Source organism: Corvus hawaiiensis, chromosome 8 (assembly GCF_020740725.1).
Source record: "Corvus hawaiiensis isolate bCorHaw1 chromosome 8, bCorHaw1.pri.cur, whole genome shotgun sequence".
Lineage (NCBI taxonomy): Eukaryota > Metazoa > Chordata > Aves > Passeriformes > Corvidae > Corvus > Corvus hawaiiensis.
This window is the reverse complement of record NC_063220.1, coordinates 23,333,358-23,347,838: the sequence shown is the minus strand read 5'-3', so window position 1 is coordinate 23,347,838 and position 14,481 is coordinate 23,333,358. Positions and strand designations below refer to the sequence as shown.

Genomic DNA, 14,481 nt, shown 5'->3' with positions numbered 1-14,481 from the left:
AGGGACTCCAAAGCTTGGATTATCATTGTGATGTCAACAACTGGGGAAGATTGTTAAATGGCTTTTTTGTTTGTTTGTTTGTTTGTTTCATTTTCTTGTCCTCTTTAGCTATTCTTAACAGGCAAAACTATGTCTTGGGACAGGAGCAGTTTTCCTTTCCCTACCCAAATGGCAAAGAAAAGCTATAAAATTGTTCAGGTACATCTATGAGTATACATTGGGATTTTGATCAGGAAGCATGTCCATTTTACAAGGCAAGTCATTATGGATGCAAGTGCCTTCCACTATGAAGAATATGATGTAGTTAGTAGATTATGCACCTGGTTGTCTTTTGGTACCATAGGTATTGCATTATGTAGTCCAACTGGTGAATGACTTTGCTTTAACTATTTTGACTTACGAACTGTTTTTCCAGTCACAAATATAACAATCCTATAATTGTTCTATTTTTTTGTCTGAAGACTGTGTTAATTAAAAAGTATTCTAATAGGATTTCTTGAAGATTTTACCAAAAATCATTTCTCTCTATTGGTGTATAAGCACTCTGAACATCCTAGTTATCTACTTGTTTGCAACTCATGTATCACCATAAGGTGGATGGTTTCTAGTTTTAAGTCCTGTTCTAAATCACAGGAGGTTTTATCCTTTAAAGTGACTTTTATCAGGGTAAAATGTAGCAAAACATATTTTTTTAAGAAAAGTGAACATGAAACCTTCCTGTATTGAGAATTGCTGCAGGCAGTTTTTTAAGCAGTGCAACAGCCTCAGTAACACAGTGTGTGGTAGAGTTTGTATGAATACGGACTGGTACAGAGAGTATGGGGCTGGGTCCTGGCACTGGTGTTAACAGCAACCAGATTAGGATAAATTAATCTGTCCCCTGCAAGTGGGTAGAATTTCTGCCATTAGCACTGCTTGGCAAGGAAAGAAAAACTAATTTGTTGGTTTACTATATCTTTCAAGTCCACTTAAGACTGTACAGAGGCAGATAAAGTAAACATTTTTGATTGTGTTGCCTGCTGAGCCAAAACCCTCCACAATAATGGTATTATTTCCAACAAAAGCCAATGCTTTTTGGGAAACATGTTAGAGCTATGTTATATTTTGAAGGATAAGTGATATTGACAGCTTTGAGGATTTTTAGCATCCTGTCCTTCAAGGGCCTTTTCCCCCCTTCATCACTCCATCAAATCAAAAGAGATTTCAGTCTTCCCCTTGTGAGACTAGTCACCTTTGACTGTTAATAATAAGTACAAAAATCAATACCAATTCACACTCTTTGCAAAGCAGCATAAGCCTTTCTTTTCCAATTAAAAAATATATATACACGCAACGTTGCACTGGCAGGGCTTCAATAGAAATCAGTGTGTTTTCTTTGCAGTGCACAGGGGTCGTATGATGCCCATCTTGACAGAGCTAGTTAGCTCAAAGAATGGTGGGGAGAGTCAGCTTTTCATTAAATATGAGCAGATGTGAAATGTAGAGTGTTTGACAATTAGAAATGGCAGCAGCAGGGCCCCAGAATCAAAGTGAGGTCAGATTGGTGGATCAGATTACCTCTCTTACATTCTTTAGTTGTTCTGAAAATCATTTTGAATTAGTGTCAGTGGAGCCATGATGGGTTTTGCCCTTTGTCTTTTATGCTACGACTGTATTGTTTCCCCAGACACTCATTAAAGGTCATTATACTATTACAGGGCTTGCTTTGGTCGTGGTGCCCCAGTTCAGTTGGTTTGCTTCTACAATTGCTTAATGCACTTCTTTCTTTCTTTCCTTTTTTTTTTTTTTAAACTTTTGATTATAAAAGCAGGGTTTTTTTCCAAGGTAAATAAAATCACAGACCACTGTATGAAGCTTCTTGAAACAATGAGTAGTTTTTGTAAGAACTAGTGCTGTTCCTAAAAATCAGATGTTGAGTAGAAGATATCAATTTACATATTCAATGATGTACACAGGATTTAGTCTACTAATTGTATAATCTGCAGAGAAAGTAACACTTGCAGTGTATTTTCCACTGTGAATGAGTCTCTCTGTTATTATATTGTTGTTTCTACTTTCAGCAAATGAAAATCATGTCTTGATTAAGTATAATTACATTAAAAGAGCTTTTGACTTTATAGGCTGTTTTCTGGAAAATTGCTTATAATTCTTCTAAATGTAAGGAAAGAGAATTTTAAGTCTTTTTTTGTGTCTACATTTTTTCAGGTTTAGCTGTATTTGGTAGATTGCTACATGAACAGCAAATGGTCCAAGTACTTTTTGCACTGTAGACTCAAGTCAATTAGAGTGAAGAGAGGCACTTAGCCACTGAAAAACCTGAGGTGGTTTATACAAAGAAATTATCTTATTAACAGTGTGATGTTTCTGCTTAGGTCTGTGCCAAGTCTTGGGGGATGCCATTCAAATAATTAATTGATACAGGCAGAATCTTAACCTGAACCATTTAATTTCTGTGTTTCTTCATCACCATATGGCTGTGCTTCTCAGAAACATGAAAAGTTCATGTTCCTAAAGGAAACCCTCCCTAAAGTTGTCACTGCACCCACTGCCATGGGAATGTAAATTTCCAAGGATATTCTTGATATTAGGCCCAGACATATCTAATTCAGCTTGTAAGAAAACATGCTTTGGCATGCTCTGATAGTTCTGAGAAGCTTTGTGAGAGGACTTTTGCTTTGGTGAATATCAGGGATCTCTGGAGACAAAGGACAAGATTAATTATTACTGTATTTTGAATTCAGGGTTCAGCCCAGACTCTTAGACATCTTACATGGAAAGACCATGCTAAGACAAGTAGGAGAAAGCTTAACTTTTGAAAGTAGGCAAAGCATGTATGTACCTGTGTGCCAGACCCGGTTTAAAGCCATATATTCCATATAGTCTTCTAGTGTCAGCACATGTTTTATGCTGTACAGACAAGTTAGCAGCTGACTCTTTCTCAAAGGACCTAAAATCCCATTCTGCAAGATTAGGTGAACATTTTGGGTAAGGTTGGTAAACTGCACTGAAACTGTATCTGGCAATTTGACCTTAGCAAGTTAGGCCAAGAAAACCTCCAGCTTCTTCATTGACCTGTGTTAACTTTAGACTCTGCCTGTGTATCTTTGCAACTGAAAAAGCCAAATTCTATACTGAGAGCTGAAATGATGTATAACTTACTGATTTATCCAGAGAGATGGATGCATAGCACACGCAGACATTGGTCAGCATATCTAAAACCAGTTGTACAACTATGCTTGGGCTTTCTAAATGAGTTGACAATTATTAAGTCCCAGGTTCCTGAATTACTGACTGAAAGGCCAGCATACTCTTTATTTCTCCTAGAATGCAAGAGAGTATCCTCTGCTTTCTACAGAGGATGTATCCTCTGCTGTTCTAACCTACTGCTTCTCTAGTCTTGCTGTAGTAGCCAAGACAAGAGCTACTTGCTGTCATGCATGAGTAGAGGTGAGGGAAAGGCAGGTATGTGACCTGTCAGGAGACAACTTTCAGTGCTAGAATCTTCTGTTCACCCCTTAGCAACAATGGTTTGCCTTTTACAGGATGTGCATACCACCTTGTAGTAGCTAGAGACTATGAGATGCTCAGTCCAGCTATGCATATAATGACATTTACCTTATATTTATAATGCTCTAATTATGACAAGGTGGGGTAGTACCATTGCTCTCTCCCACTACACACCTTTTCTGAGCTGTGAGACTTCTTCAGTGGCCACAGGAGGGAAGTAGACCTGTTTGCTTTGAAAACCTTACTTTTGCATATGCTGCATAAATCCTTTCTCTTTAATATGACCCACTGATCTCTCTGTGGTCACACTGTCTCATCTTTGTCCTGTATAAAAGGCCAACATTATGCCTTTAATGTTTTGAGGAAGAAGAGATTGAAGGAAGAAATAAGCAATTTGGTCTTGGAAATTAAAACAATTGGGAAAGACAGATGCTCTCATTTCTAAATGGCATAAGGTCCTAAACAAGTGATTATTATCAGATTGTTGTGTTTTTTACAGTTCACTCCTATGGAGTGACCCCACCTCTGTATACTGGACAATGAGAGCACACCATGTTGTGTAGCCTAACTTTTTTGTTTGTTTGTTTAATGAGATTAATGAAAATGGAACATTAGAATGAGACATAATTATTATTGGTAATAATAAATTACCAATAAATTGGTAATTCAAAGGCACAGAGAATATAAATAATAAGCCTGTGAGTGAAATATTAATTTATGTAAAACTGGTTCCAAATATTGTCCTTTTAGGGTGACAGTTTTACTTCAGTTATGTTTGTTTCCATGCATTCAGTGTTGTATTTATGAAAACTGATATGACTATGATGTTTCTTGTAAATACGTCTACAAGACTATGTTTTGCCTTTCAAAATACTGAAAATAATGTAAAAATGGATATCTGTGTTTATTTTGGTTACCAGTTTTTTGGAAAAAAATACTATTTTAGATAACTCAGTTAAGATACAAGTCCAGTACAACTGAAAAAGAAATCAAGCATACACATCTTAACATAGTGTCTGTTGCTACTGGGGAATGAAGGGAATCACCTTCCTTAGCCATCTTCTCAGAATGAACCACTGTCAAGAAAGCTGGTATTGCTGAAACTGGACAGTGAGGTTTTAAAGTATAAAACCAGAAAATGGAACAATTGAAAAAAATACCACTGTGGGAGAATCCTGTGCTTTTCTATAGAGGTTCTTATGGTGTAGCCACTGTCACGAAGTCAAGCTCCATAGCCTGGTACTGGCAAATCAGAAGCCAGACACCATGAGATCTGCTTTCCTGGGACTGAAAATTACTGTTCTACTTTCAGACTTAATTTATATCTGCAATTCTGCATAGCCTACTTTCTTTCCATCTTCTTCTCCTTGTTGCAGTCATACAAAGATGCTGGTGTTTCCACTAAAGAAGATAGGATGAATTGTCTCAATAAATGCAATCACAGTCTTAACTAGCATTCAAGAGCTGCTTGCTGCAACAGTGGTTTCACTGAGCCAACCCTTTGTCTGCCTTTCTTGCCCTCTTGATGTGCAGCCCTCCAGGTGATCCCTTCCTTGATGCAACTGTACTTTTCTCTGTATTGATAACATAGAGATAGAAGCAGTGATCAGAATGGACTGGTATATGCCCTCATGAGTCTCCAAGTATCTAAAGGGGGGGAAAAGGCAACATGAAACAATAGGTATTTTGCAATAGGTGACTCCAACTGTGTAGTTTGGCTCTAAGACAAAAAATCAATCCCTTTTATTGTTCTATACTTTAACAGAACCTGAGTGCTGCTAAATTATTTAAGCTTCTTTTGGGCATAGTATGAGCATATAGGTGAATACTGAGATGTAGAAATGCAGTAGTAGAAAAAAAACCAGAACAACCCCTCCAAACCAAGCTGTTTTCAGATGGTAGAATGGTAAAAATGAGACAATCTTGCTTATTGCTAGATTATGTAAATAATGAGGCATGCACTTTTTCAGATGAGTTTTGTGATGCAGCATATACCCCTATGCTGATGAGAGTGAGCTCTGCCCAGTTTGTGATGTCTGTAATAAGGAGATAAACTCTCACATTGCTGTGGGATGGAGGCGCTGCTAAGTTTAGCGATGAAACCTTTGAAGAATTGGAGTAGTGGGGGAAGGAAAGATCAAGAAGTCTGCATTTAATTCCTTTAGGCCTTTCTGTTGAGTAGTAATTCTTGCCAGGGTCACAGGAAGGGACTAGTGAGTGGCTTGCTTTTATGGAGACAAGCTAGGAAAGGTGCTGTCTGTATCCTGTGGAGTGAATTTAGCAGAGGTTCTTATGCAAGGTGACATGGAAATTATGTTTGCATTTTTAGTTCCTGAGTGTGGCTGGTTGTCGTGAAACTCACCATGACAGTTTCTTACCACCAGGCAGCAGATTCTTCTGTTACCTCCTTGGTGTGGGACAGATGCTGGCCGGTTAGGTCTCCTTCTCTACTGCTTCCGAGCTATTTCAAGCGACAGATGCCAGAGCTGGCTCAGTTTCAGCTTGAGCATTTCTGTCATAGCCCTGCCTTGAGCCCAAATTCTGACCTTTACTATATGAAGTAAAGTATTTATGAACAAGCAGTGGCTTGATCCAGAGCAGGCTTAGAGCAAATGTCAAGTGTCAAGTCAGTCTCCTGCCTCCTTATACCACCTGCATTGGGAACCTGGATTAGACCCTAGACTACAGCATTGACTGCCTTAGGCTTTATGGGTCTGGAGAGACATAACTTATTAACAAAGAGTTATTAAATTTTTATCAGTTTTATAACGCAATGTAAATGCTTTCTATGAATCTACATTGTATTCATTATCATTTAAAACGTTAATTAAGTCAAAGATGCATTTAATTTAGTTCTAAATGTGCCTTTGGGAGGAAGCTTTTTAAAACAGCTGCAGGATTGAGAAGCTCATTGATGCTGGGAAGTTGTTAGTACCATTTTTCAGGATAGGTCCCCCAATTTGATTGCCATTTTGACTCTTAGCTAGTTTGTGTGGATGTTATTGGGCAAGGTCTCAAATTAATATTAGAACAACAACAGCAGAAAGCTATCAGCTCATGTTAATCCCAGAGACAATTTGATATGTAATTCATGTTCTTTTCTAATTACTTCAAAACTAAAAATTTTGATTTGTATACCCTGTACATCTCATACTCTTGTTGTAATTTATTTTATTTTTATATTCTTATTGTTTGGCTCTTTTTATAATTCAAGAAAAAAACATGTTCACTGACTTGGAATATTTCCCCTCAGATTGAGAGAAAAAGAAATGTTCTGACCTAGGTCTTACACATTTCATGTAATCTGAAGGTATTGTAGTGTGTAGAAGGAGGTGCTCATTGAAGTATACACTAGTATAGTTTCAACATATAAAGCGGAATGCAGTTTAGTAAAAAACCTCCTAGAATGAAAGCCCTTGCATTATATATAGCAGTGTTTTTGCTTTTGATGCAGTTTCATGTAAAAACAGGAGAAAGATGGAAAAAATCAAACACAGTGGATCCATCATCTGATTATTCCATGAGACCCCTGGCATATTTGATGTGTGCATACCTTCAATCAGGTCAGTAGTGACATTAGTAGTCACTAATATAAATATTATGTGGCTCATACTTCTAGAACTGGAAGCAGGGGCAGCCAACCTATTTCTTACCTAGGCTAGGAGCATCAACTGAATTAGAACCAGAGATCTTCAGATTTTATCAAGGTCAGAGTGGGTCCAGCAGAGTGGTTCAGCCCCAGTCTAGAAGTCAGAAGCAACTTACAAGACAATTTTTCTGGGTCTTTGTATTTTCTACTGAGTACCTAGAACCTTCTGGGGTATTTGCATATGCCAGGAAACACAAACTCTTGAATTATTTATGTTCTGCATGAAAAGAGGAGACTGTTGTCATGTAACTCCATATGTGGTTCTTGAAGTGCCACCAAACAAGCACCCATGCTGTATTGTTGCTTTGATTTGGGTTATAGTAGACAGGAGGGAGTTGGACAGAACACATGAGGAAAAGTTTTAATTTATTTTTAAGAAATCATAAATATATTTATTTTAGTATGTTAGTTCTTAACTGTTTGATAATACCCTTTATAATACGTTAAATGTTAGTCATCCTTTCACTTCTTGAGACTATTCACCAGCTTCTTTTAGCATTCTTTTTTTTATAATACAATGATGTATCTTTCCTTATGATACTTTACTTATTATTGAATGCTGTAAGTCTGTGATTCACTTATTATCAAAGATTTTAGGGAACATCATGTGTGCTACCTCACACAGACATGCTTCACTGATACTGATCAGGTCTTGTTAGTACAGTACTATTATTCTGAAAAGGAAGGGTGGGAAAAGCCTTATTACTGTGTAAGATGTGTCCAGTGTTATCTGGTCAAACACTCCTGTGTGCATTTTAGTTTGACTGGAAATTTTACCTAGGCAAATGGGAAACAAAAATGCCCCAAGGCAAAGATCCCAATCTTGACTGTGCCACCAACTTACTACGTGACTATAGGTCTTTTTCCCCTCAGAGACTGAAAATACTGTATTCTTAATCTATTATTCTATATTATTACACTGTGTGCTAAGAAGTGCTTTGAGATCTTTACACTTTGAAGTCCTAAATACAAACCTGAATGTCCTTTTGACATAGTTATTCCCCTTCAGAGGCCAATTTTCAGATTTTCTGATCTTTGCTTAAGAAGAACATAGATGCACAGCAAGAACGAGAGGAGAGTGAAATGGGGTACATGACAGAAAGAAGGTGTGGAGAAATTACCATAACTGCCTTGCTGCTGTCTAATTTAGAGAGGTTTAGAAAGGGTATACTATCTGAGAGGGCAGGAATAACTTGGGTTTATCTGCATCAGCAGAGAACTGTCTCTGCTGCCATATTTTTTAAATCATCTGAAGTTTTTAGCTGCTTCTGAACTTTGATTGGAATGCAGAACATGTTTACTGTATAGAACAACTGAAGGAAATCCAAAAAATCATTATAGCATCTTTGATCTTTGTCATGCAATTTTCTTTGTTCATTCTTGCATAAAAGATTTTGCTTGCGCTAAGCATGTTCCTTTCTCCATTCCCATGTTCCTGACGTTATCTGCACACTCTCACTCAGTGGTGTTATATGTTCCCTGACACAGCATGTCTGACAATATGGAGAGAGATTTTACATCACCATATGCTATGGAGGAACCCTGGCAACAGGAAATGGAGGCTCTGTTTTTGAGCAAATTCTTGCCAGAATGAACCAGTAGGTGTGACATCTAACAATGGACATAGTTTAGTGTAAAATTAGCCCTCCTTATGTCACACTGAGATGATCCCTTATGAGATGTACTGCTTGGTCATTTGGTAGAAATGGCAGCTGTGACACATGGACAGTAATTTAGAGGTCAAGATAAAGATTTTCCTAGCTGGTAAAGTTTTATCAGCTGATAGAACAAAGATTCTTCTTGAAGAGAATAAAAACAATTGCAAGTTTTGAGCCTGATGTAGAGATGATGTTTATTCCTGTTCCATGAGTAATATGTGGTAAATCCATAGTTGCAAACTGATAGCATATTTCATTATCAGGCATTTGTCCAAAGATTATTTTTTTATTTTATTCATGCTTTACCTCTTTTAGAATTATTCCTGATTTACCAGAACGTGCAAGGACTGCCAGGTTCTCTGTGATCAGTCAATCACAAGATGGGTGGCAGCAAGGAAGTAATACAGTATTTATTTAGAATTGTAGGGTATGAAAATGAATATAATTCACATGATGAGACAGCAGAAGGGTGAGAAGAAGTGAGATGCACTGCTGAATAGAGCAGGATATACTTTTCTGGCTCCCACTACAGATTGTCCTTTCCAACATCCGGGACGTTTTCCCAAATTTTCAGATGACATGCTAATATTTCTCATCAATAATGGACTTTGACTCCTAACCATTCTTGTATCTTGTCTTGTTTTTAACAAGAAACAATTTTTTACTTGGTTCTGAACAAAGCCAATAAGCTTTCCAATGACTGACATAGTTTGCAAACTCTTGGATGCTAAGAACTGCTTTTGATATTCCACAGAAAAAAGTATTTACCCTGTTGTGTGAGGTTGCACATTTTAAGAGTTCTATTGATGTTTTATTTTTGACAAATGATGTTTTGTGTAAATTGAGACATGAAAGTGTAATTTTTGTTTCATTTTACAAACAAATTTCTGCAGGGAATTAAATCAGTTTTCATTTGCTAAAGATCTAAATTTTTCAGTAGTTCGTAAAAGATGGAATTTTTTCCACCAAAACTTGTGTTCCATAGAAAAGTTATTCAAGGAAAAGCAAATAAATACATATATGAAGAATTTCATTATATATTTTTTGATTATTTGTATTCAAGAGTCTCACTGCCCTGAGTAACAAAGATATACCTTAACTGATTTCTTCAATCAGACAAAGGAGAAAAGATGAGAAGACAGTAGGGCTGGGACAGATGTCGTTCTCAGCACAGATTCTGCAATGATAATCATAGTGCAAAGATTGCAGAGCCTGCAGTCAGTAATGTGATCCTCACTATTTAACAGGATCCTTCCATACAAGGAGTCCAATGTGCAGGCATCTTACACTTTGGAGAGTTACATGACTCAGCAGAAACCCTTGGTTATGTTTGGAAGAGGAGTAGATGAACAAACAATTTGCGGTGCTGGGGAAGACTCAAGCCAAGAATCAAATCACCTAGTCTGGACTTGACTCATATTACATCAGTGTGAAATTGTGTAAGAGCAGGGATTGACATTCTTTTAACCTGCTGACACCAGATCCTTCTGCATGTTAATTTATGAAGTATGAATTCTGTGCCATATCTGCACTTCAGTATGCCATTACCATATAGTTACGGCGTTCTCAGAACTCCCTATACCTGAATTTGCCTGTTTCAAGCATAGGATTATTTTAATTTTTGTTTCAGATCTCCACTGTTACCACTACCACACGTAGTTTTTTATTAGAGCATGGTCTGTGGAGAACTTTCTGTCTTTCTGTTTTTTCTGAATAATGCTTGAAAATACTATCTCCTACTTTAATGAAAGTGCCTACTCTGTTTTTGGATTCGGGATTTCTAGTATTAGTGTGTTTAGTGGCTGATCAAACTTTAAAGGTCTTTTTTGTTGGCTGATTGAATCTTTTAATGCTGCAGCTCATTCATCCACAGTTTTACTGGTACTTCTGCTGCTAAATAGATACCAAAATTCTTGTTTTGCATTTAAAATTGTAGCTTGAGGGCATACCAGAATCATATCTTTAGGTTCGTATATTCAGCCTCAATACTCAAGCCCCACATACTCTTCAGGAAACATCTTGAAATTGTCCCTTGGGTCAGTATCCTTGAGTTCTGCCCATGAGGAATATAAAATATGTCAAAATATGCATTTGGTTTTAATCTTCCTTTAGCATATGAGTCTTTTGTCTGCCCTCTTCTTTCTCCTCAAACAGGACAAAATAAAATCCTCAGAGGTAGAGCTCCAAGCAATTTGATTTTGGAAGATGACTTTCTTGACAGCTGTCAGTGTCCCCTGAGCATAGGATTTCTGGATGCTTTCAGTATCTGATTCTCAAAACATCTGGCAGCAGCAGTATTTCCAAATATATTGGCATCCTGTGGCATTTGTGGTTGATATAGTTACTTTTAGGGTAGTAACTGACCTGTAAATCTTATGAAATTTTATACATCAATTTTTTCTTTGTTGCAGAGAGTTCCTCAGCTCCAGGTGATCGTAGACTTTATTGTGAAAATGGTGTGGTAATAGAACAGAAATCCTGGAAGTTCAGTGGTTTCCTGCAGAAATTTCTTTCCTTTTTTTTTTTTTTTTTTTTTAATTTTATCAGTCTTTCTTCCTTATCATGCTACCTGCTTTGAAAAGGGACATCACCTGTATTTAATTTTATAATTGTACACTCATAGTGTATAAGTGATTTTTGTGCTGAGCACAGCAAGTGTTTTACAAGACACATCTAAGTAACCTGCTAATTCAACACCTTGACAATCCTCTCTCTCTCTCAAATTCTCCACTGCCTTCTTTCTTCTCCTCTTGGTTCATTGCACTGTGTGCTGACAGTGAGGGTGCTCAATGTTGGGTTCCCTTCTTCTTCTCTGGTAACACCCATATTCTCATCAGGGTTTGGTTAATGAATCCAGCAGTACCAAGCACGATGCAGTTGGGTTTGATGAAATTTTCTTTCTGAGGCTGTTCTTCATCATGGGTTGTGATCTGTCTGATCCTTGTCATGAACTAAGCAAGGCTGGCATCTTCCTGTAGCTTTTAATATCAAAGTAAAAACTAAAAGGACAAAACATATGTATTTTAATTTTTTTAAAAAACATTGATATCAGTTTAGCTGGGTAGATTGAGCATTATTTGCTTTCTTTCTCTGTAGCTAGCCTGTGTAATTTTATACCATTATAGTTGGTATTACATGAAGTGAATATGAGATAGCATGCTTTCCCCTCTTACAATATTTCAAAAGAGTTGAACCCTAGTTGCTGCAGAAATTTCAGTCTTATCAGTACAGTAGATTTTTTAGTAATAGGAAAATTAGAGAGAATTCATAACAGTCATTTTTTTATTTTATGTGGAGGTATTTTGAGCCTTTTCATGTTATGTTTGAAAAATGTGATCCTTGCTATATACATCCATCCTTTTGAGTATTCCTTCTTTTAGAAATCAAAATGATGATGTAAGTAAAATTGTTATTATTTTTCACCATTGGATTTCTTAGCTTTTGCTTTATTTTCCACCCTTATGGGGTGGATTGCCCGCTCTTGCTTCCCATAGCAATCGATTTCAGTCAGACTACTGTGAAGTTTTTGCAGAGATTTGAGTTTTGGGGGGTTTTTTTACTATTGTGCTGTTTTACTTCCTCTTTTTTTGCCAGTATGTACCTAGAAATTATGTACTGTACTTCCCTAAATTTCCATGGCAATTGATTATATTCCATCTCCATTTTTGCTATCACTATTTTTGCTGTTGTTTTATAGATTTAATCTTAGTTATTTATATCTTGGTTGTTTTTATATTAATAGATTTAACAGGAGGTTTTGGTTTTTTAGATGCATTTGTTCAGAGCAAGAAAAAAGCCTCACAAGAATGGAGTACATTGTGGAATACAGTAAAGTAGGGAGCACTTAGAAAAAAAATATACTAATTTCTTAGTGTTATAAAGAGTATTTAACTATGTATCTGTAAGTAATAAAGCCAGCATATGTGCCAATAGGCGTTTTAATACAACAGGTTCAATCTATTTGATTAATTTTAATGTTTACCCTGTGACTTACAGTACTTCGCATAAAATAATTTCTTTGTTAACATTCCCTGCTCTTATGAAAGCCATAATTCAGATAATAGAGTATTGTTAAACTGCGACCAGTCTGCTAAAAATCTCTTCTGGTAACAACATTTCTGTGTATAAGAACAGCTGAGAAATATTGCTCTATATTTATGCATAGATTTGAAGACCAGAAAACAGCACATTGAAACTCCCTGTAACCAGCAGGTGGTGGTGCTGGCTTAGAAATCAGTAGTGGCTGAAAAGCCTGCAAGAACTTCATTATGTACTGCTTTGCTAAGGAAAAAAATTTATTAAAAAAAATTCAGATGGCTCTTTTTAATTGTGCTAAATTTTTTCCAGAAAGGTATATCCAGTGTAAGCACTTGTCTCTAGAACCTATGTAAATAGGCACAGCATTTTATACTTTACATATGAAATGATATGATGGCCTCACAAGTTAATAGTTGTATGAAGACCTCCATCCCAGAGGAATACTACAGCTAAGCCTTAAAGAGGATTGGGGATCACTGAGCCTGAGCCTGTGAAAGTTTAGTAAATGGAAGTTTTTCCACTGATGTGGGTGAAAACTGAATAAGACTAACAATACGAAAGCCAGAGTTAAATGTTAATATTTCAGTTCTTGTTCAGAGACACAGACACTTCTACACCCTTTTTTACAAAGATTAAACACAAGCCAAAATAAATTCAATAGTATCAAATTTTAAAAAGTAAAAAAAATTATGAAGAAAACCCCAATTTATCGGTCAGATATTAACCACCTAGTTAAAAAAGAAACAATCTCAGCCAAATCTTCTCAAGTGTGTTTTCAAAAGTAAGGTAACTCATGGGTAGCAGAGGAAGAATTGGAAAAAAAAAAAAATCTTAAAATTTAGGAATATAGTCTCTTGGACTTACAAGAAGTTTCTGGAAAATCTTTACTTCACTGTGGTATTGGCAGGGACACCTAGTATGTCTTCTTAATGAGCAAGGTAGATGAAATTTTATTTCGGTTTAAAACTTTAGGATATGCAGGTTGCAATTACACTGCAAATCTGTTTTTTTTAAGCTGTTAAGAGAAACTGGCACTTCTGAGTGGAAAACAAAAGTAATAATTCTAATGAGATTTCTGCAGGATGAAATCTACCCTTCCAAATATTCACAGGAAGGAAACAGTTGCAGCAAGACCGAGCTAAAATTTGCCAAGTTGTGCTCCAAAGGCATGGAACTATCACTTTCCTGTGCACTGAAATACTCTTCCTGACAAACACCATCTATGCTGTAAATACAAGATTTCTAATCCCGGGGAGCAGAGCAATCACCAAGGACTCCTGAGCTTACTTTTACCCTTAGTTACTTCAAGGCACTGTATATTTTTCTCGGAATTTAATGGAGCTGGGGGAGTGTAAACAGTAAAGTGATCATAGGCACAATGATGAGTGGCCTTTCAAATTTAGATTTCTTTTTTTTTTTTTTTTTTTAAAATAGTAGCTTATTTTTTGCCCACAAATAGAACTTCACTGTTTTCTGCAGTGACTGATCAGGTTGTGAGTGTGTTTAGTCACAAAGGGGAAACTTCCTTAATTTTGTAAAAACAAGACAGATTCCTCCTGCAATTTAGCAGAACTGCAGAACTGCAGTGTGCCCTTGCTAGTGCTGCAACTTCTTCCTCTGTATCCCTTA

At 36.7% G+C, this 14,481-nt stretch overlaps 1 protein-coding gene across 50 annotated transcripts in view; it reads left to right on the top strand.

The window, feature by feature from the left end:
• The window catches only part of KCNMA1 (potassium calcium-activated channel subfamily M alpha 1), a 439,613-nt gene that overhangs the window by 348,868 nt on the left and 76,264 nt on the right, over positions 1-14,481 (top strand). The window lies entirely within an intron of this gene.